The sequence below is a fragment of the Moschus berezovskii genome, chromosome 7, assembly GCF_049115385.1.
Source record: "Moschus berezovskii isolate FMDL1 chromosome 7, NW_MosBer_1.0, whole genome shotgun sequence".
Classification (NCBI taxonomy): Eukaryota; Metazoa; Chordata; class Mammalia; order Artiodactyla; family Moschidae; genus Moschus; species Moschus berezovskii.
In genome coordinates, this window is record NC_142466.1 from 72,125,069 (window position 1) to 72,147,963 (window position 22,895).

The 22,895-nt window shown below is 40.3% G+C and overlaps 1 long non-coding RNA gene across 3 annotated transcripts in view; it reads right to left on the minus strand.

Moving 5' to 3' along the window:
* The window catches only part of LOC129556862 (uncharacterized), a 622,407-nt gene that overhangs the window by 491,389 nt on the left and 108,123 nt on the right, over positions 1–22,895 (minus strand). For 2 of the 3 annotated variants that reach the window (XR_008686110.2, XR_008686108.2), the window contains exons 1-2: positions 3,425–3,723; positions 2,654–2,792 (exon numbers count right to left, since the gene is read on the minus strand). This is a non-coding gene — a long non-coding RNA (uncharacterized LOC129556862). Of the gene's footprint in view, positions 1–2,653; positions 2,793–3,424; positions 3,724–22,895 lie in introns of those variants that run through there. The other variant, XR_016037858.1, reaches the window with a different exon arrangement.

A 22,895-nucleotide genomic window follows, 5' to 3' on the forward strand; every position in this document is an offset into this window, starting at 1 on the left:
GGATGAGATGGTTGGATGGCATCACCGACTCAATGGATATGAGTTTGAGTAAACTCCAGGAGTTGGCGATGGACAGGGAGGCCTGGCATGCTACAGTCCATGGGGTCGCAAAGAGTCGGACACGACTGAGCGATTTAACTGAACTGAACTGTGTTTAAATAAAACTTTACTTTTTTAAAACCAGGCCATGAACCAGCCTGCAGGCTGTCATTTACAACCTCCTGCTCTAGATTCTTGCTCAGAGTTCTACTCTCATCCCTTCCTTTTATAGACAAGTTTCTTGAACAATTCAACACGCATTGTTGCCACTTCATCACTTCCCATTTACTCTGCAATCCTTGTAATCTGGCTTATACCCACTCTGTTCCACTGAAATTGATCTCAGCAAAGTCATCAGTACTGTCACATGAGAGCTTTCAGTCCTTTTCTTATCTGCATTTTTCTCTTACAATGATTGTTGGCTTTATCATCTTTCTTAGAACATCTTCCTCCATCAGCTTCTTTGATAGCACCCCCTTATAGCGCCTGTCATACTTATCTTGCTGCTGCTTCTGAGTTTTCCATTTCTCTGGCCAAGACCAGTTTCATGGAATCAGACCAATACAGCTTCACAAAACCCAGTATTTAGAAGGGCTCCTGCATGGAGCTTAATGTACTATAGTCACTGTCTCAAATTCTTAAAAATTTTCTCTTTGAATTTCTATTTTGTGAGTGAAGTCCAAAGGAACACGCAATGGGCTTGGAGTCTCAGCTCATGTTCATCCTCCTCCTGCTACCTCTTGAGATGGGCTCTCCATGCCCACTGCCATGCCCCCACGCATGGTTTCCCTCACCCTACACCTCCATTCCAAAACTGTAGCCACTCTCTGCCCCTGGAAAGGGCCTGGGCACCATACTGGAAGGATCAGGGTTGGGGACACATTCCATTCTTGTGCCACACCAGCAGCACCATGGCACGTGAGCCAGGTGACCAACAAGAGACTGTCTCAGCCCATGAACTTCGTGGTACTCCCATCTAGGTACTTGGTGTGTTGTGACTCAGAGGTTTAAAGATCCTTGGGGGTCACACAACTGCCATGAGTTGAGGCAGGAGACCATGGCTGGCTCCAACTTCCCCATACCCACCAACCTCTGGCCAGGGTGTGGTATGGAAATTCCACACTGACAGAAGGAAAACTTAGCATCCTCTGGGCCCAAGCAAATGAGGACACATATGGTGGGACAGGGCCTGCACTTGACACACAAGCATCGCCTTGCCAGAATACACCTTCAGCCGGCTCTAAGGGAAGGAGAAGGAAAGACTCCCCTCTCTTCCTCCAATCTTCCTGAGTTTGGGTTGAATTTATCTCTTCTGCCAGCTCAAGGCAATCTCCATAAATGAGCCATGAAATAATATGAGATGTGTTATTTCAGTAATTCCACATACAAGTGAAATGATAAGATATTTGCATTTAAAACTGGCACTCCTGAAAGAAGCCAGTCATAAAAGACCACATAGTATATAATTCCATTTATCCTAAATGTCCAGAATAGACAGGACTACAGAGAAAGAAAGTAGATTAGTTGGTTACCTAGGGCTAGGGGAGGGTGTAGGTGGGACTGCTAATGGGTGTGGGGGATTTCTTTCCGGGATGATGAAAAATGTTCTAAAATTAGATTGTGGTGGTGATTGCATAACTCTGTGCATGTACTAAAACTACTGAACTGCACACTTTAAATGGGTGAATTTATTGTATGTAAATTATATCTCAGTAAATCTGCTGGAAAAAAACTGGCATTGTACAATATAAAGATGAATGATAAAATTCATGCTAATAACTCAAAAGTTTAAATTTTTTCTTTATTGGAATGACATTAAGTGCAAATAAAAACCACCATGATGTCAATACAGAGATCACAGAAGAAAAAAAAAGCTTCGTAGAACTTTTTTTTCTTGTTTTGACCAATGAGTCCTATATTTTCATTAACATTGCCTTTGCCTCTGACCTCTTAAATATTGGTGATTCCCATGGTTTTACCTTGAGCTGTTTTTCTGTACAGTCTCATTCAAGATCCAAATTTCAGCTACCATATGCTTCTTCATGCCTCACAAATCTTTATTTCCAGCCCAGACCACTCCATCCACAAATATCCAAAGGCCCACTGGCTATCTCCACAGGCACTTAAAATGTAGCATAAATACCCATGAAAGCATGGTCAGTTTGTTAAGTCGTGTCTGACTCTTTGCAACCCCATGGACTGTAGCACGCCAGGCTCCTCTGTCCATAGGATTTTCCCAGCAAGAATACTAGAATGGGTTGTCATTTCCTTCTCCAGGGGATCTTCCCCACCCAGAATCAAACCCATGACTGTGCAGGGTTTCCTGCATTGCAGATGGATTCTTTACCGCGAAGCCACCCAGGAAGCCAATTACATACACATGTATCCATAGTCTGCTCTTTCTCTGTGTTTCCTATTTAGTGAAGGATATTACCACCCACCAAACTGATCAAACCAGAAACATTAGCGTCCTTTTGATATTTCTCCCCACCTCCTTCCAATTCAATCATTCACTAAATTCTACAAATTCTAAAACTCCAAGTATATTCTAACCTAGACCTTCTTTTTAATTTCCTCTGATTCTGGGCTGGTTCACATCCTTATCAAATCTTACCTTGACTACTCAAATGGCTTTCTTTTGAGTCTCCTTGTCTTTAATCCCAACCACGTGCAGTTCATCTTTCACTCTTTTCAAAATGCAAATCTGATCATGTCATCCCCTCGTTCAAAATAGGTATCTGTGTCACTGTGACCTAAATGATAAAATGGAAATTCATCATGATGATCATGATGTCAGAGAACCATGCATACATACTGTATTTTTCAACTTTCATCATAATCTTTTTATAGTAGAGAAACACTGGGAACAAGGCAAATACCAAAAAAAAGAGCAGTGGTTAAGTAGTTGTAGTATATCACCATGATGAACAAGTTCATTTAAAATGTTAAAATGTTAATTGTAAAATAAATGATGACATGTTCACATTCTACTTTATTAATGATACAGTCATTTAAAATCAATTGTAAAAATAGTCATTTCCAGCAGTATGGTGAGCTAAGTATCACAGTTGAGCACTGGTTTAAAAAAAAAAAAGAAACTGAAAGGTAAAGATTTTTATATGTTCTTAAATTAATTTATAAGAAAATGATACCTAATCCAAAAACTAAGTGAAAATAAAAACTCAGAGAAGAAAAGAGAGCACTAAAGCCGGCTTTCATCAAGAGACTATTTGCCAAATCAACTCAATTTGACTTTTAGGTTTTCACAATCTCATGAGGATTGTTCCAGGAAGGAAATCTAGTGAGCAACTCTTTCCATAAAGTTGAGATCTCAAAGGGTTATGTCTTCAGGGTAAGAATAAATCAGAAATAAACTGACTCCCACCTTCAAAGAACTTATACAGAAATTTTCTTGTCTGAGACTTTCATTATGAGGAGAGGCCTTCCTTGATGGCTCAGCTCAACAGGTAAAGAATCCACCTGCAATGCAGGAGATACAGGAGACACAGGTTCGATTCCTGGGTAAGGAAGATCCCCTAGAGGAGGAAAATGGCAACTCACTCCAGTATTTTTGCCTGAAAATTCCCATGGACAGAGAAGCCTGGCAGGCTACAGTCCAAAAGGGTCGCAAAGAGTTGCACATGACTGAGCAAATATGTATACACATACACAACAAAATTTAAATCTCCCAAGACCCTGAGAACTGGTAATAACAACTAGTATTCATTCACATTTGCAACCCACTCCAGTATTCTTGCCTGGAGAATCCCCATGGACAGAGGAGGCTGGTGGGCCACAGTCCATGGGGTCGCAAAGAGTCAGACATGACTGAGTGACTAAACACAGCATAGCAAACTAAATTTACATTACTTGATTGGTTTCAAGGAAATTTTTTTAAAACCTCAAGTTGAGGATTTAGCTTACAATGTCCCTGCCATACAAACACCTGTTACTCCCCAGGGACCTGACAAAAATAAATGAAAATCCTGTCTGAGTGAAACCACCTTTATCATAGTCTCAGAGTTTACCCAAAGTTCCAAGGGCTTCCCTAGCAGCTTAGTTGGTAAAGAATCTGCCTGTAATGCAGGAGACCCTGGTTCGATTCCTGGGTCAGAAAGATCTGCTAGAAAAGGGATACCCTTCTCCAGTATTCTTGGGCTTCCCTGGTGGCTCAGTTGGTAAAGAATCTGCCCAAAATGTGGGACACCTGGGTTTGATCCCTGGGTTGGGAAGATCCCCTGGAGAAGGGAGTGGCTACCCACTCCAGTATTCTGGCCTGGAGAATTCCATGGACTGTATAGTCCATGGGGTCACAAAGAATCAGACATGACATGACTGAGTGACTTTCATTTTTCCAAGGTACAAATCAGAGTCAAAATTCACAAAATACATAACAAAATAAGATTAAACAATAGCAAGCAGAATAGAACTGCAAATATTTGTTTATTGGAACAAAGACCAAAAGTTAAGAACAATTTAAATATCAATGGAGGGGTTTAATAATAGATTAGAGACAGTGGAAAAGAGAAGTAATGAATTAGAAGATAGATCTGAAGAAACTATTCACAATGTAGGGCAGAGGGAAAGTATGAACTAAAGTTAAAAAATACAGAATGTCAAGCATGTATCTATTTGGAATTCTAGAAGAATTCTAAAACCTTTTAAAATTGGAATATTCTTATAACCATTAAAGCAACTGAATCAGAGATGTAAAGTTTATACATCTAGAGAAAACTCAAGATCCAGATGGCTTCACTAGGAAGTTCTACCAAACGTTCAAGAAAATTATAATTCCAAACTTACGAAAACTCTTCCAGGAAATTAAAAATAAGGGAATACATTGCAGTATATTTTCTCATTTTATGAGTATAGCATAGTCTTGATTCTAAAATCTGAGAAGGACCTATGACAAAGGAAAAGCAATGACCAATTTCAATCAAGAATGGGTTCAATAATCCTAAACAATATATTAACAATTTAACAATATATGACAATTATCAGTATATAGAAAGGAAAATCCATCAAGTTAAATTTGCACCAAGAATATAATACTAAACTAGAAAATCAATGGAATGCTCCACACTAATAAAGGAGAAAATACAATCATCTAAAGATGAAGAAAAAAGTTTCATTAATTCAATATACCTTCACAATTTATCCCTTCACTATGCTTCCCAGGTGACACTAGTGGTAAAGAATCTGCCTGACAATATAGGAGATGCAAGAGATACAGGTTTGATCCCTGGGTCAGGAAGATCCCCTGGAGAAGGAAATGGCAACCCACTCCAGTATTCTTATCTGGAAAACTCCATGGGCAGAGAAGCCTGGCGGGCTACAGCCCATGGGGTTGCAAAGAGTTGGACAAAACTGAGCAAAGTGCATTCTGTATTTGACTCACAATTAAAAAAAAAACACCTCTTGGTAATCTAAAAAGAGAAATGCGCTTCTTTAATCTGATAAACAATATAAACAATAACAAATATAAGCCTAAAGAAAACATCATACTTAATATGGAAACTCTGAAAGATTTTGCTTTGCCATAGGAAATAAGACCCCACTAAGCCACTCCAGGGAGAAGGCAATGGCACTCCACTCCAGTACTTCTGCCTGGAAAATCCCATGGATGGAGCAGCCTGGTGGGCTGCAGTCCATGGGGTCGCTAAGAGTTGGACACGACTGAGCGACTTCACTTTCACTTTTCCCTTTCATGAATTGGAGAAGGAAATGGCAACCCACTCCAGTGTTCTTGTCTGGAGAATCCCAGGGACGGGGGAGCCTGGTGGGCTTCCGTCTATGGGGTCGCATAGAGTTGGACACGACTAAAGTGACTTAGCAGCAGCAGCAGCAGCAAGCCACTCCAGTACTATTGCCTAGAAAATCCAATGGATGGAGGAGCCTGGTAGGCTGCAGTCCGTGGGGTCACTAAGGGTCGGACATGACTGAGTGACTTCACTTTCACTTTTCACTTTCACACACTGGAGAAGGAAATGGCAACCCACTCCAGTGTCCTTGCCTGGAGAATCCCAGGGAAGGGGGAGCCTGGTGGGCTTCCGTCTATGGGGTCAGACAGAGTCGGACACAACTGAAGTGACTTAGCAGCAGCAGCAGCATTCCCAATTTTATAAAGTATTTTACTGGAAATCCAAACCAGGGTACTAAGGGAAGAAAAGAAACAGTGATATAACAACAGGAAAAGAATTGGAACTATCACTTTTGCACATGATAGAATCCAGAATAATTTATAGACAAATGATTGGAATTAAAAAGGAAATTTAAGTATTCTTCTTGATACAGTGTCAATTTACAAAAATCAGGCTTCAATTACAGAAGAAACATTATTAGAATATTTTAAGATACTATTTTCAATACCGTTAAAAATAAATTTAATAAAAATTATACAAATCCTTTATGGAAAAAAAAATCATTTTAAAAAATTATAAAAGGCTGACAGCTCTAAGCCCCACAATGGACTCGCCAGTCCAGGGGTTCTACCCCAGGAAGACAAGTCCCCACTACATTTGGCTTTGAAGGCCAGTGGGTTTTGGGGGAGACCCAGAGGGTTGGAGGAAATAGAGACTCCATTCTTAAACAGCACACACAAAATCTCACATGCCCTGGGTCCCAGGGCAGAAGCAGTAATTTGAAAGAAGCAATAATTTGAAAGAAGCAATAATTTGAAAGAGACTGATCTTGGAGAGTCTCCCAGCAAGGCAAGAGGCAACTGAAAGCAGGAGCGCACCCTGGAGATACAGACACTGGCAACAACCATTTTGTGGAGCTCAGTCTATCACTTGTTGACAAGCACCATTGTGTAATCCTCCTTCTAGTTTATTAGCCTCAAGACTCTGCCCGCCTCCACCAGCCTATAGACAACAGTAATGGTATGCCTCAGGCCAGGAAACTAAATGATCAGGGACACAGCCACACCCACCAGCAGACAGGCTTATTTAAGTCACCCTGAGCCCACAGCTCCCCTGGACATAGCTCTGCCCACCATAAGGCCCAGAGCTCAACCCTACACACCAGTGCACAGGCACTAGACCCTGGACTCCCAGAGCCCTGCTGCCAGAGACCCTGGGATCCAGCTCTGCCCATCACTGGGCAGGCATCAGCCCCAGAATCCCCTGGGCCCTGGCCTCACCCACCAGCCAGTTTACTGTAGCCTTGGGACTAGCCTCACCCAGCCCGGCATTGGAGCAGCCACTGGCTGAGAGGAAATACCCTACGTCCAAGGTCAGGAGTGGTAGCTATGAGGAGACAGCCCACGTCCAAGGTCAGGAGCTGAGGCTGGGCTTCACTGGACCAGCCTTGTGAGATAACCCACGTCCAACGTCAGAGAAACCCCAGTAAGATGGTAGGTGCTAGAGCGGCTGTGAGGAGATACCCCACATCCAAGGGCAAAGGAGAAGCCCCAGCAATATGGTAGGAGGGGCAAATTCACATTTAGAATCAAACTCCATTCCCGCCAGACATGCTCAGAGGGCTCAAACAAACCTTGTGCGCACCAGGACCCAGGGACCCCACAGAGACTGAGACAGAACTGTGTTTGAGCATCTCCTGTGGAGGTATGGGTCGGCCGTGGTCTGCCGCAGGGACAGGGCTCTGGGTGCAGCAGACTTGGGTATGGCATAAGCCCTCTTGGTGGAGGTCGCCATTTGCCCCACCATAGAGCTGCCAGACTTACACAGGACTGGGAAATAGTCTCTTGGAGGGCACAACAGAACCTTGTGCACCAGGACCCAGGAGAAAGGAGCACTGACCCCCCGGAGACTATCCTGGACTTGCCTGTGGGTGTCCGGGAGTCTCCAGCGGAGGTGTGGGTTGGTGGTGGCCTGATGCAAGGTTGGGGGCACTGAGTGTAGCAGTAAAAGCATGGGATCTTTTGAGGGAGGTCACCATTACCTCCACCATAGTTTGGCCCCAGGTAAATAGCAGAGAGGGAACAAATCTCCACCCATCAAAGAAAATTGGACTAAGGATTTACTGACCACGGTACAATAAGAACAAGACCCAGTTTCCCCCTCAGTCAGTCTCTCCAACCAGGAAGTTTCCATAAACCTCTTATCATTCTCTATCAGAGGGCAGATACACTGAAAACCACAATCACAGAAAACTAACCAATTTAATCACATGGACCACAGCCTTGTCTACCTCAATAAAACTATGAGCCACGCCCTGTAGGGCCACCCAAGACAGATGGCTCATGGTGGAGAGTTCTGACAAAATGTGGTCCACTGGAGAAGGGAATGGCAAAGCACTTCAGTGTTCTTGCCTTGAGAACCCCAAGAACAGTATGAAAAGGCAAAGAGATACGACACTGAAAGATGAACTCCCCAGGTCAGTAGGTGCCCTTCATGCTACTGGAGATGAGTGGAGAAATAATTCCAGAAAGAATAAAGAGACAGAGCCAAAGCAAAAACAACACCCAGGTGTGCATGGGGCTGATGATGGAAGCAAGGTCCAAAGATGTAAAGAGCAATATTACACAGGAACCTGGAATGTTAGGTCCATGAATCAAGGCAAATTGGAAGTGGTCAAACAGGAGATGGCAAGAGTGAATGTCGACATTTTAGGAATCAGTGAATTAAAATGTACTGGAATGGGTGAATTTAACTCAGATGACCATTATATCTACTATCGTGGGCAAGAATCCCTTAGAAGAAATAGAATAGTCAACGAAAGAGTCTGAAATGCAGTACTTGGATGCAATCTCAAAAATGACAGAATGAACTCTGTTCGTTTCCAAGGCAAACCATTCAGTATTAGGTAATCCAAGTCTATGCCCTGACCAGTAACGCAGAAGAAGATGAAGTTGAACGGTTCTCTGAAGACCTACAAGACCTTCTAGAACTAACACCCCAAAAGATGTCCTTTTCATTATAAGGGACTGGAATGCAAAAGTAGGAAGTCAAGAAACACCTGGAGTAACAGGCAAATTTGGCCTTGGAGCACGGAATGAAGCAGGGCAAAGGCTAATAGAGTTTTGCCAAGAGAACGCACCGGTCATAGCAAGCACCCTCTTCAACAATACAAGAGAAGACTCTACACATGGACATCACCAGATGGTCAACACTGAAATCAGACTGATTATATTCTTTGCAGCCAAAGATGGAGAAGCTCTATACAGTCATCAAAAACAAGACTGGGAACTGACTGTGGCTCAGATCATGAACTCCTTATTGCTAAATTCAGACTTAAATTGAAGAAAGTAGGGAAAACCACTAGACGATTCAAGTATGACCTAAATCAAATCCATAACGATTATACAGTGGAAGTGAGAAATAGATTTAAGGGACTAAACAGAGTGCCTGATGAACTATGGACAGAAGTTTGTGACAGTGTACAGGAGACAGGGATCAAGACCATCCAAAGCAAAAGAAATGCAAAAAAGCAAAATGGCTGTCTGAGGAGGCCTTACAAATAGCCCCCTATTTGTAAAGAAGAAGAGAAGTGAAAAGCAAAGGAGAAAAGGAAAGACAAACCCATTTGAATGCAGAGTTCAAAAGAATAGCAAGGAGAGATAAGAAAGCCTTTCTTAGTGCTCAGTGCAAAGAAATAGTGGAAAACAATAGAATAGAAAGACTAGAGATCTCTTCAAGAAAATTAGAGATACCAAGGGACTATTTCATGCAAAGATGGGCTCAATAAAGGACACAAATGGTATGGACCTAACAGAAGCAGAAGGTATTAAGCAGAGGTGGCAAGAATACACAGAAGCACTGTACAAAAAAGATCTTCACAACCCAGATAATCATGATGGTGTGATCACTAACCTAGAGCCAGACATCTTGGAATGCAAAGTCAAATGGGCCTTAGGAAGCATCACTATGAACAAAGCTAGTGGAGGTGATGGGATTCCAGTTGAGCTATTTCAAAGCCTAAAAGATGATGCTATGAAAGTGCTGCACTCAATATGCCAGCAAATTTGGAAAACTCAGCAGTGACCACAGGACTGGAAAAGGTCAGTTTTCATTTCAATCCCAAAGAAAGGCAATGCTAAAGAATGCTCAAACTACTGCACAATTGCACTCATCTCACACGCTAGTAAAGTCATGCTCAAAATTCTCCAAGCCAGGCTTTAGCAATACGTGAACTGTGAACTTCCAGATGTGCAAGCTGGATTTAAAAAAGACAGAGAAACCAGAGATCAAATTGCCAACATCCACTGGATCATGGAAAAAGCAAGAGACTTCCAGAAAAACATCTATTTCTGCTTTATTGACTATGCCAAAGCCTTTGACTGTGTGGATCACAATAAACTGTGGAACATTCTGAAAGAGATGGGAATACCAGACCACCTGACCTGCCTCTTGAGAAACCTATACGCAGGTCAGGAAGCAACAGTTAGAACTGGACATGGAACAACAGACTGGTTCCAAATAGGAGAAGGGGTACATCAAGGCTGTTTATTGTCACCCTGCTTATTTAACTTATATGCAGAGTACATCGTGAGAAACACTGGGCTGGAAGAAGCACAAGCTGGAATGAAGATTGCTGGGAAAAATATCAATAACCTCAGATATGCAGATGACACCACCCTTATGGCAGAAAGTGAAAAAGAACTAAAGAGCCTCTTGATGAAAGTGAAAGAGGAGAGTGAAAAAGTTGGCTTGAAGCTCAACATTCAGAAAACTAAGATCATGGCATCTGGTCCCATCACTTCATGGGAAATAGATGGGGAAACAGTGGAAACAGTGGCTGACTTTATTTTTCTGGTCTCCAAAAGCACTGCAGATGGTGACTGCAGCCATGAAATTAAAAGACGCTTACTCCTTGGAAGGAAAGTTATGACCAACCTAGACAGCATATTAAAAAGCAGAGACCTTACTTTGTCAACAACGGTCCATCTAGTCAAGGCTATGGCTTTTCCAGTAGTCACGTATGGATGTGAGAGTTGGACTATAAAGATAGCTGAGTGCCAAAGAATTTATGCTTTTGAATTGTGTTGTTGGAGAAGACTCTTGAGAGTCCCTTGGATGGCAAGGACATCCAACCAGTCCATCCTAAAGGAAATCAGTCCTGAATATTCATTGGAATGACTGATGTTGAAGCTCAAACTCCAATACTTTGGCCACCAATGCGAAGAACTGACTCATTTGAAAAGACCTTGATTCTGGGAAATATTGAAGGCGGGAGGACAAGAGGAGGACAGAGGATGAGCTGGTTGGATGTCATCACTGACTCAACAGACTTGAGTTTGAATAAACTCTGGGAGTTGGTGATCGACAGGGAGGCCTGGAGTGCTGCAGTCCTTGGGGTTGCAAAGGTCAGACAGAACTGAACTGAGCCTCACCCACCAGTGGGGATACACCAGCCCCAAGACATCTGCAGCACTGCAGGCTGCCTAGGCAGGAATCAACCCAACCACCAGTAGGCCAGTACCAGCCCTGGAACCCACTGGGCCCCAACCCTACTCGTCAGCAGGCCAGTACAAGCTTCAGGACACCTCAGACCCTGCAGCCAGCTGTGTCAGAAACCAGCCCCACCCACCAGAGGTCCAACACCAGCTCTGGGATCCCTGGGCCCTGCAGCCAGACACCAGGTCCTGGTTTTGCACAACTCTGGGCTGACACTAGTCCTGGAGCCCAACCCCACCCACCAGTGAGCCAGCACTAGCCCTGGGCCCCTTCAGTTCAGTTCAGTTCAGTTCAGTCGCTCAGTCGTGTCCGACTCTCTGCAACCCCATGAATCACAGCACGCCAGGCCTCCCTGTCCATCACCAACTCCCGGAGTTCACTCAAACTCATGTCCACAGAGTCGGTGATGCCATCCAGCCATCTCATTCTCTGTCGTCCCCTTCTCCTCCCGCCCCCAACCTTTCCCAGCATCAGAGTCTTTTCCAGTGAGTCAACTCGTTGCATGAGGTGGCCAAAGTATTGCAGTTTCAGCTTTAGCATCAGTCCTTCCAATGAACACCCAGGATCGATCTCCCTTAGAATGGACTGGTTGGATCTCCTTGCAGTCCAAGGGACTCTCAAGAGTCTTCTCCAACACCACAGTTCAAAAGCATCAACTCTTCAGCGATCACCTGGGCCCCTTAGGATTCTACAAACAGCCAGCTCGTGACTCAGCCCTGCCAACCAGCAGCCAGCAGCCTCTGCACAAGGCATGGCCTGGCAACCAACTGGACCAGGGCCAGTCACATCTGCCAGAACGTCCACAGTAGTCAGCCTGACACAACAGAAGGACCCACACAGACCACATAGAAAGCATGCTAGAGAATATGGCTCTGGTGACCAAAAGCGAGTGAGCTGCTGGGATGCATAGGAAATCTCCTATAGAAGGCCGCTTATCTAAAATCAAGAGACATAACCAGCCTAACACACACATAAAAATGGATAAATAGAGTGAGAAGTTAGTACTTTTTAACAAATAGTTAGAAAAGATAAAGAACAAACAGAGACGAAGACGACAATAACTGAAAAGAAAAATTCACTAGAAGGAATGAATAGTAGACTAAAGGATACAGGGGAATGGATCAGCAAGCTGGAAGACAAATTAATAGAAATCACTGAAGTTGAAAAAAAGAATGAATGAAAAGGAATGAGGACAGTTTAAGAGAACTACAGGACTAATAGTAATATCACGTGTACTAAAACTCACATTATTAGGGCTCCAGGAGGAAAAAAGAGAGAAAGGGGCAAACAATATATGTGAAGAAATAATAGCTGAAAACTTCTCTAACCTGGGAAAGGAAAAAGACATCCAAACTATGGAAGCACAGACAATCCCAAATAGGATAAACTCAGAGAGGACCACACCAAAACACATTGCCATTATAATGGCAAAAATTAAAGACAAAGAGAGAATATCCAAAGCAGCAAGAGGAAAGTAAGTTACAGACAAGGGAATTCCATTAGGCTATCTAATGACTTTTCAGCAGAAACTCTGCAGGCCAGAAGGGAGAGGCATGATATACTTAAAGTGATGGGAAGGAAATACTTAAAACCAAGAACACTATCCAGCAAGGCTCACATTTATATTTAATGTTTTACAGACAAGAAAAAGTTTAAAGAGATTAGCACCATCAAAGCAGCTTTATAAGAAACGTTAAAGAGATTTCTCTAAACAAAAAAGAAAAGGGCATAACTAGAAGCATGAAATTACTATAGGAAAAAGCTCATCAGTAAAGGCAAATATACAGTAAAGGTAGTAAATCACCATGTATAAAGCTAGTAGGAAGGTTAAAAGACAAAGTAGTTAAAATCATATATATCCACAATAAGCAGTTGAGGGATACATAAAACAAAGAGATGTAAAATATGATGTCAGAAACAAGTCATGAGAGGAAGAAAGTAAAAATGCAAGTTATTAAAATACATCGAATGAAATATGTTTGAATTTAAGAGATTAGTAACTTAAAATAATCATATATTATATATAATTGCCAACATCTGTTGGATCATAGAAAAAGCAAGGGAATTCCAGAAAAAAACATCTGCTTCATTGACTACGTTAAAGCCTTGTACTGTGTGTATCACAACGAAAATTCTTAAAGAGATGGGAATACCAGACCACTTTACCTGCCTCCTGAGAAACCTGTATGCAGGTCAAGAAGCAACAGTTAGAACCAGACATGGAAGAACAGATTGGTTCCAAACTGGGAAAGGAGTACATCAAGGCTGTATATTGTCACCCTGCTTATTTAACTCATATGCAGAGTACATCATGCAAAACACCTGGCTGGATGAAGCTCAAACTGGAATCAAGATTGCTGGGAGAAATATCAATAACCTCAGATACTCAGATGACACCACCCTAATGGCAGAAAGCAAAGAGGAACTAAAGAGCCTCTTGATGAAGGTGAAAGGGGAGAGTGAAAAGGCTAGTTTAAAATTCAACATTCAACAGGAAAAAAAAAATCCCAAAATGGCAGTTATAGCACTAAAACAACTATTCAAAGATGCCACCAAGGTCCTAGGATCCTTCAGTCTTTTCACTCTACCACCCTTAGCATGCATCTTTTTTATTCATGCTTCCAAAATGGTGTTACATCTCAAGAGATGAGAGTATTGTACTAAGTTCTGGGCAGGAAGGGGGAGAAAGAAGAAAGGGTTAAAGGCATGTGCCACCTGTCTGCCTATTTTTACTTGAGGGGAAAAAAATTTTCCTGGAAACCTAATCCAGTGGACTTCTACTTACTTTTCATTGACCAGAACGTATTTTCTAGCAAGGGAGCTTGGCATAATGATATTTAACTAGTACACTGCATACTGAACAAAAGTGGGCTTCTTTAACCAAGGAAGATAGGAGGATTGGTATAGGGTAGGCAACTATGAGTGGGTACCTCACCCAAATATGCCAGTCATCCAGAGCTTTAGCTATAGTCTCTAGGACACTGATTTGATTTTTTTCTTCACCACCTTTAAAAGCTTTAACTCTAGAGTCCAAGCAATGAAAACAATGCATAATTACTTTAAATGTAAATAGACTAAATGTACCAATCATTTAACTCTAGAGTCCAAGCAATGAAAACAATGAATAATTACTTTAAATGTAAATAGACTAAACGTACCAATCAATACCCATAGAGTGACTGAACAGATACCAAAACAAGATTCATATACACACTGCCTACAAGAGACTCACTTCAGATCTAAGTGTGTTAGTTGCTCAGTCTTGTCTGACTCTTTGAAACCCCATGGTCTGTCCATGGAATTCTCTAGGCAAGCATACAACAGTAGGTTGTCATTCCCTTCTCTGGGGCACCTTCTCAACCCAGGGATCGAACCAAGCTCTCCTGAATTGCAGGCAGATTCTTTACCATCTGAGCTACCTCAGATCTAAAAACACACACAGACTGAAAGTAAGGGAATGGAAAAAGTTATTCTGTGCAAATGGAAATCACAAGAAAGCAAGTGTAGCAATACTTAAAATAGACAAAGCGGACTTTAAAACAAAGACTGTTACAAGAGACAAAGAAGGACACTACATAACGCCCAAAGAGTCAATCCAAGAAAAAAATAAAATAATTGTAAACATATATGCACCTAATATGGGACCACCTAAATATACAAAGCAAATACTAAGAGACATAAAGGGAGAAATTGACAGTAACACAATAACAATAGAAGAATTTAACACCCCATTCACACTAATGGAGAGATGATCCCAACAGAATATAAGAACTCCTACAAACCGATAAGGAAAAGAAAAATACAAGCAAAAGATTTGAACAAACACTTCACTAGAAGATAAACCACCAGAAAAGATGTTCTACCTCACTACCAATTTGAAAATTACATATTTAAACCCAATGAGAAAGTATTTTATACCCACTCAGTCAGTCAGTTCAGTCGCTCAGACATGTCCGACTCTTTACAACCCCATGGACTACAGCATGCCAAACTTTCCTGTCCATCACCAGTAAAGGAATGAAAAAAAAATTTTATACCACTAGAGTAGCAAAAATTATACTGTTTGATAATATCAAATTTTGACAAGGGTATAAAACCACCAGAATTCTTACACATTGCTAGTGGGAGTGTAATTTGGTTCAAGCACATTGAAAAACAATTTGGAATTACATATGTATTTGAAGAGGTACACATCCTATGTGTAATCCTCTGCCAATGATTTAGCAGAGTCATTCTTACATCTATACCATAAAGAAAGTCTTGAACAATTGTAATAGAAATTGTATAAATACAATGTTCTTTACATTACCATTTATAATGGGTAAAAATTGGAATAAGGTCAAATGTTTATCATAGACAATAAGTTGAGGTATATTCATACAGTGGAATACTTTATACCATGCAAATGAATACAATATAACACACAATGGCATGGAAAAAATATAGGTGCTTAATATTGGGTGAAAAAAAATACACAGAAAATGTATTCGTATGAGTCCATTTAAGCATAGATTAAAAATATTCATAAAACTATATGCTATTTAGGGATACAACCAAATATATGATAAAATTAAAAAGAAAATCAAAGGTACAATTAACACATTTTAGGATGGTGGCCATGTGACCTCCAGGAGGTAATAAACAAGATGACATAAGAAGAGGCACACAGGGACCTTCAAAGATAATGGTAATGTTCTATATCTTAAACTGAATGATAGGCATATGAGTGTTCATTATTTCCTGATTCTTCATATCCTGCATGTAGTTTATAAATTTTTGCATATATTCAACAGTGAATAGTTAAAAGAATTGTATGATGTAATAGAATACTGATGTGAAAATGCACATTGAAATTAACATTACAAATTATACTATGCAGCAACATGTAAACATGCTTTTGATTACTATTCTAAAATTAGAAGTTACATATCAAAAGCCACACACAAATTACAGTTTTAAATGGATACAAACAAAATATAATCAAAGAGAAAGTAAGACACTTGATTTTTAGTTTAATTTTTTCTCCTTTATTTTTATTTCCATTAATGTGGTCATAATTTTGTGCCAATAATAAAATGATATAACTAAAACAGAAAATGGATACTCTGAACAGGACTTCCATTAAAGCTATTTGGATATCACCATTCTCCTGGTGGCAGCTTATCTCAATTGCAAACAAAGTACCCAAGGAAAAAAATCAGTCTCATGATAGCTACACTTGTGAACCTTGCTTTATTTAGCAACCAAAACGTGCCTCATTGGCCTTCTTCACCCATGTTACCTTTGACCATATCCTGATAGAAACATGGTGCCCAGATAGCTGAGAAAGGACACTGCCACGAAATCCTTCTTAAGGCCAACTCTACCCCTAATGACCTCATTTTATAAAAAACATTGATATTAAGTATACAGAAAAGAAAGATTATGACCAACTTACTTGCCATTAAGGGACTAAGAAAAGGGAATATGATTTCAGGAAACTGCATCGGGTTCAATTCAATTTGAAATCAAAACTGGTTTTACCATCCTATATTTAAGTATTGTGAACAATCCAAGGTCATCAGAAACACTTTAAGTCAATCATATTAAGAAATAATCTAAATGTTTCAGAAAGAAATATACAGAGGAAACTTGAGGAGCATTAATACTTACTGTTGTACCTGTTCAAATATCTAAAGTTTGTGAAAGAATAGGAAATGAAGTGAAAATTAGTGATGGTGTTTAAATGACTCTAAATCACAACTAAAAATGTTCATACCATCAAACTTAGAAGAAAGAAATCAATACTGCTATATTGAAGTTAAGAATAAATTAGAGGCATGTAAAAGTCTGGAATAACAATATGCTATAAAAATTACTGATATAAAAATATGCCATTTAACAAATTTGATACTACAGAGGCATAAAATTCTACATAGAGTCTGGAAGCAACCATGTGAACATAAGGAGGTAGCTGGGGTGATGCCAACATGGTTAATTCAGAAAGAAACTCAAATTTATAACTGGTTAGGTTTAATTTCTGTTTTGAAGATAAAATACATTCCAGAATCTATATGTTTCAGAAATTTTTCTACTGATATTTAAAGATAAAAACTGGACAATATAAAAAATACATTTTCAGGAAACATCTTCCCTCTTTCCTCCTCCAAATCTCACGAAGAGCTCAGTTCACACACATGCATGCACGCACTCTCACACACATTCATATGCACACCTCCTAAACTGTATTTCAATAATTAACAATTCTAGGTTACCAACTATAACAAAATATATAAATATAAAACACTCTAATTGTTTAAAAACTAGCTGTATAATTTGGGTATTCAAAGATTTTTTAAAGAAATTGATTTCAGAAAAGTTGGAAAAGAAACCTAAGTTGATTGACAGTCTGGAGTTTGTGTTTCCACCATCTGATCATAGCCAAAATGCAAATGTGATTAAGTTCTGAGAGACAGGGATCTGAAAAGTGTCTGCAGCTTATTAGAATCTTCCCTCTAGGGACCATCCAGCAAGGTCATCAAGGGTGACCTCCCAGCTTGTGGCCTCAAGAACCCCTTAAAACAGGGAAGGGAAAATAATCTTTATACACCAAATCTGACCCATTGGTGGAGTTGCTATTGGAAGACAGGGTGTTGAGTTCACATCTAAGATCAACTAGGAAAAAAAAACCTGAAATGGCTTGTTTGCCAAGGGCATAAAAGAAGAAAATGGTGGCAGAGGTGCCCCAAGGTTTCTGTCTTTGCCCTAAGAAAATTCTGCAATTATCTACATCATTAGGAGCTAAAACATACTTATGCACATATATACATCCTTCTACAAGTGCATTTTTATGCTATTAATCATGCAAAGAAAAGCTGCATAAATATAATCCCACTTTATATAATCATTCAACAGAAACATTTAGAAAACCTATTTTATGTATCCATTTAACAGCATCATAATTATATGTACCACACATTATTCTAGGTATCTGAAGATAAAGATTGAGAACTGGTTTGTGCTCCCAATAAATTCACAATCTAGACGAAAAGAAAAATTATCATCATACAAAATGCCAGTGGAGAAATGTACAAAGTATTAAGCAACTAACTCTTCCTAAGGGAAGTTACAGAGTTTTCTCAGAGGAGGTGACATGGCTTTTGGTCTTGAAAAACAGATATCTATCAAATGAGACTGGTCAGGTCATTCTTGACCAATGCATGCATGCATGCTCAGTTGTGTCCAACTCTTTGCAACCCCATGGATTGTAGCCTGTCAGGATGATCCATCCATTGGATTCCCCAGGCAAGAATACAGCAATGGGTTCCATTTCCCTCTCCAGAGGATTTTCCCCACCCAGGGATCAAACCCATGTCTCTTGTATTGGAAGGCAGATTTTTTACCACTGAGCCAAATGGTAGTAAATGACATTTGGTAGTCTTTTAGTAAATGACAAGTCATACCTTCCAAGAGCTGTGGTCCAAAAGTTTAGAGGCAGATGAGTAAGATCTAACAAAGAAAGACACTGGAGTGGTCATAGGAATTAGAATGGCAATAGGGATTGTGATTCAAAAGAATATTACGAAAAGCTATTTTACAAAGTGAAGAATACCTTTATAAATCACCCTCTTGGGAGTTCTGTTTCTACTTAGGATATAAAAAGCTGGGAGGAGCTCAGTCCAACACTACCAACAATAAAAAGCTGGACAGACTACAAATCATAACTTGTCTTGAGCCATCAGAGAGCTGCCGTTGTAAGACAAACAAGTAACCTGAATTCTAAAGAAAGACAGGGCCTTCCTAGGAGAGCCAGGACAGGAGCACTGTCTCGTGTGAGCCAAGACAACAGAAGAGGAGATACTAGGTATCATATAATGAGTAAGAAGAATTCAGCTAAATTTTTAAACTAATTGCAAAAGATCAGGTGTGGGTCAGCTTTTACCTCTCTCAACTCATGGCCACTACACTGCAACCATTTGAAATAACAGGCTTGAGCACAAACACAGCAGCTTTTTCAACGCTGCCAGGTCCTACATTTCTAGACTCTCTCTACTCCCTATTTCTGCTCTCAAATTAGCTAATCTTTGCCCAAGCTCAACTCATTCTTGAAAGATGTTGCTGTAAGCAGCAAGTAAAAGCCAAAACACAGCAATACTCTGGCTCTTTGTAACCACTTTCCCTGTAGTACTCACATGGGAATCAAATAAGTGATCTTGTGTTTACTAAACACACACAGTGCTCAAGTGGTAAAAGATGCTTACTGTGGACTCATACTCTAATTCATACACCTCTACACACCTAAGAATCTCAAGCTATTCCTCTTTCAAAATCACTATCAACACCTAGAAAACAGGACTAGAAACAGAATGGAGTCCAAAAATAGACCCATACACATACAGTCAAATGGCTTTTGACAAGGTACCTTAGCAATTCAGTGGAAAAAGGGAAATCTCTTCTATAACTGGCTTAAAATAACTGGATATCCACACTAAATTGAGAGAAAGTGAAAGCAAGCAGGAAGTGAGAGAGCGAATGAATATGAATCTTAACTCTTACCTCACACCATACACAAAAAATCATCACAAGATGGGTTATAGACTTAAATGTAGAGGTAAAATAATAAAGTTAGGGAAAAAACGTAGGAGAAAATCTTTACAATATTGCAGTAGGAAAAAACTTTTCAAGAAGGATAGAGAAAGAATGAACCATGAAAGAAAAACATTGATAAATGGTACTACATTAAACTGCTCATCAAAAGACACCATCAAGGGTGTAAATAGACAAGCCACAGACTGGAAAAAATTTCACAATATGTATATCTGAAAATATGTTTTCAGTTCAGTTCAGTCACTCAGTCGTGTCTGACTCTTTGCGACCCCATGAACTGCAGCACGCCAGGCCTCATTGTCCATCACCAACTCCCCGAGTTTATCCATTGAGTCGGTGATGCCATCTAACCATCTCATCTTCTGTCATTCCCTTCTCCTCCTGCTTTCAATCTTTCCCAGCATCAGGGTCTTTTCAGATGAGTAAGCTGTTTGCATCAGGTGGCCAAAATACTGGCGTTACAGCTTCAACATCAGTCCTTCCAATGAACACCCAGGACTGATCTCCTTTAGGATAGACTGGATTGGATATTCTTGCAGTCCAAGGGGCTCTCAAGAGTCTTCTCCAACACCATAATTCAAAAACATCAATTCTTTGGCGCTCAGCTTTCTTTATAGTCCAACTCTCACATCCATACGTGACTACTGGAAAAGGCATAGCCTTGACTAGATGGACTGTTGTTGACAAAGTAAGGTCTCTGCTTTTTAATATGCTGTCTAGGTTGGTCATAACTTTCCTTCCAAGGAGTAAGCGTCTTTTAATTTCATGGCTGCAGTCACCATCTGCAGTGCTTTTGGAGACCAGGAAAATAAAGTCAGCCACTGTTTCCACTGTTTCCCCATCTATTTCCCATGAAGTGATGGGACCAGATGCCATGATCTTAGTTTTCTGAATGTTGAGCTTCAAGCCAACTTTTTCACTCTCCTCTTTCACTTTCATCAAGAGGCTCTTTAGTTCTTCTTCACTTTCTGCTATAAGGGTGGTGTCATCTACATATCTGAGGTTATTGATATTTCTCCTGGCAATCTTGATTCCAGCTTGTGCTTCCTCCAGCCCAGCGCTTCTCATGATGTACTCTGCATATAGGTTAAATAAGCAGGGTGACAATATACAGCCTTGACGTACTCCTTTTCCTATTTGGAAAATATGTTTAGAACATACAAATAAAACCTGTAAATCAATAACTAAAAGACAAAGAACTCATTTTTGTAAATGGGCATAAAATGTGAGCAGGTAACTTACAAAAGAAGATACTGAAATAGCCTATAAACACAGGTAAAAATATTCAACATTTTTAGTCATCAGGTTAATGCAAAGTAAAATACAATGAGATACTACCACCACATACACACATCAACATAGAGTTGTAATTTAAAAAATTATTAATGCTAGATGTTGAAGAGGAAAGAGAAACCTAGGTTTTCATAAGTTCTTGTGGAAACGTACAATGACTTTGGAAAAGTGTTTAGCAGTTTCTTTAAAAGTTAAAAATACCTTATGACCCAGAAATATTGCTCATAGATATTTTCCCAAGAGAAATGAAAATGTACATTTACATGAAAGTTTATATAAGAATGTTCACAGCCGTTTTATTCATAGTAGCCCAAAACTGAAAACAATCCAAATGTTCATCAACAGGGAAGGAAGTTTTTTTAAAACTGTGGTACTTTCAATGAATGGAACACTGCTCACCAATATAAAGGACTAAACTAGTAACACATACAGCATGAATGAATCTCAAAAATAAGCTTAGTAAAAGACACAAAACACAAAAGAGTACGTATTTTATGATTCCATTTATGAGAAATTCTAGAACAGAAAAAACTAAGCTATGGTGACAGAAAGGAGCTCAGCAGTTGAGGGGGTGAGTATACGGACTGACCAGGAAGGGGCATGAGGGGACATTCTGAACTGATATAAAGATTTTACATCTTGACAGTCAGTTGTCAAAACTAATTGAACTTAAAGATCTGAGCATTTTATTATAAGCAAATTATACCTCAGTTTTTTAAAAAGTTAATAAATGTTGCTATGTATTATATTTCAGGTGGTACCTCCTTCAGTCAGTTCAGTCGCTCAGTCGTGTCCGACTCTCCGCGACCCCATGAATCACAGCACGCCAGGCCTCCCTGTCCATCACCAACTCCCAGAGTACACTCAAACTCATGTCCACAGAGTCGGTGATGCCATCCAGCCATCTCATTCTCTGTCGTCCCCTTCTCCTCCCGCCCCCAACCTTAGATGTAATTTATAAAACTGTAAACTTTTCTAAAGTCCTGGTTCTGCACATTGATTTCTGTCATACATAGAGTTTGATTCTCCCTATACGTCCATGAACCCCCTGCACTTAAGTTAGAGGGGTGGTCACCCCTACCCAGCTGAAATGCTGCCCTGAGGTCTTGGTAGGGGTGTGGAGGAAGTAGCATTTCAGAAGAAACTCTGAGAACAGGGTGAGACAAATCCCAGGGACACTGCAAGAAGAACAGGAGCTTTACTACCCTACAATGGGATAGTTGTCCAGACCTGACTACCAGGTACAAAATTCTATAACGAGGTTATCAAGGAGTGATTCTTCACACCCACCCCTTTTTGCAAAGAAGCAGAGGGGCAGTGAGGATATCTTGCCTTAAATTTTCAACTAACCATAAACTAAACAAATTACCCAATTCATTGACTTGAACTCCATTTTGTCTTTTGAATACTCAAGTTTGAATATAACCTTGGCTGGAAGAAGGCACCTGATCTTTGCTGTCACAAAAAATGTTACAAAGAAGAGAACACAACTGACTCACTCAAATGTTTTCTCACAAATGCATTAAGTCACTGGTGCCAGGCTCAAGTTGTTTCATACACCAAAATAACCAGTTTGGCCTCATGACTCCCAATAAAAGCTGGCACAAATTAAGCATGTTA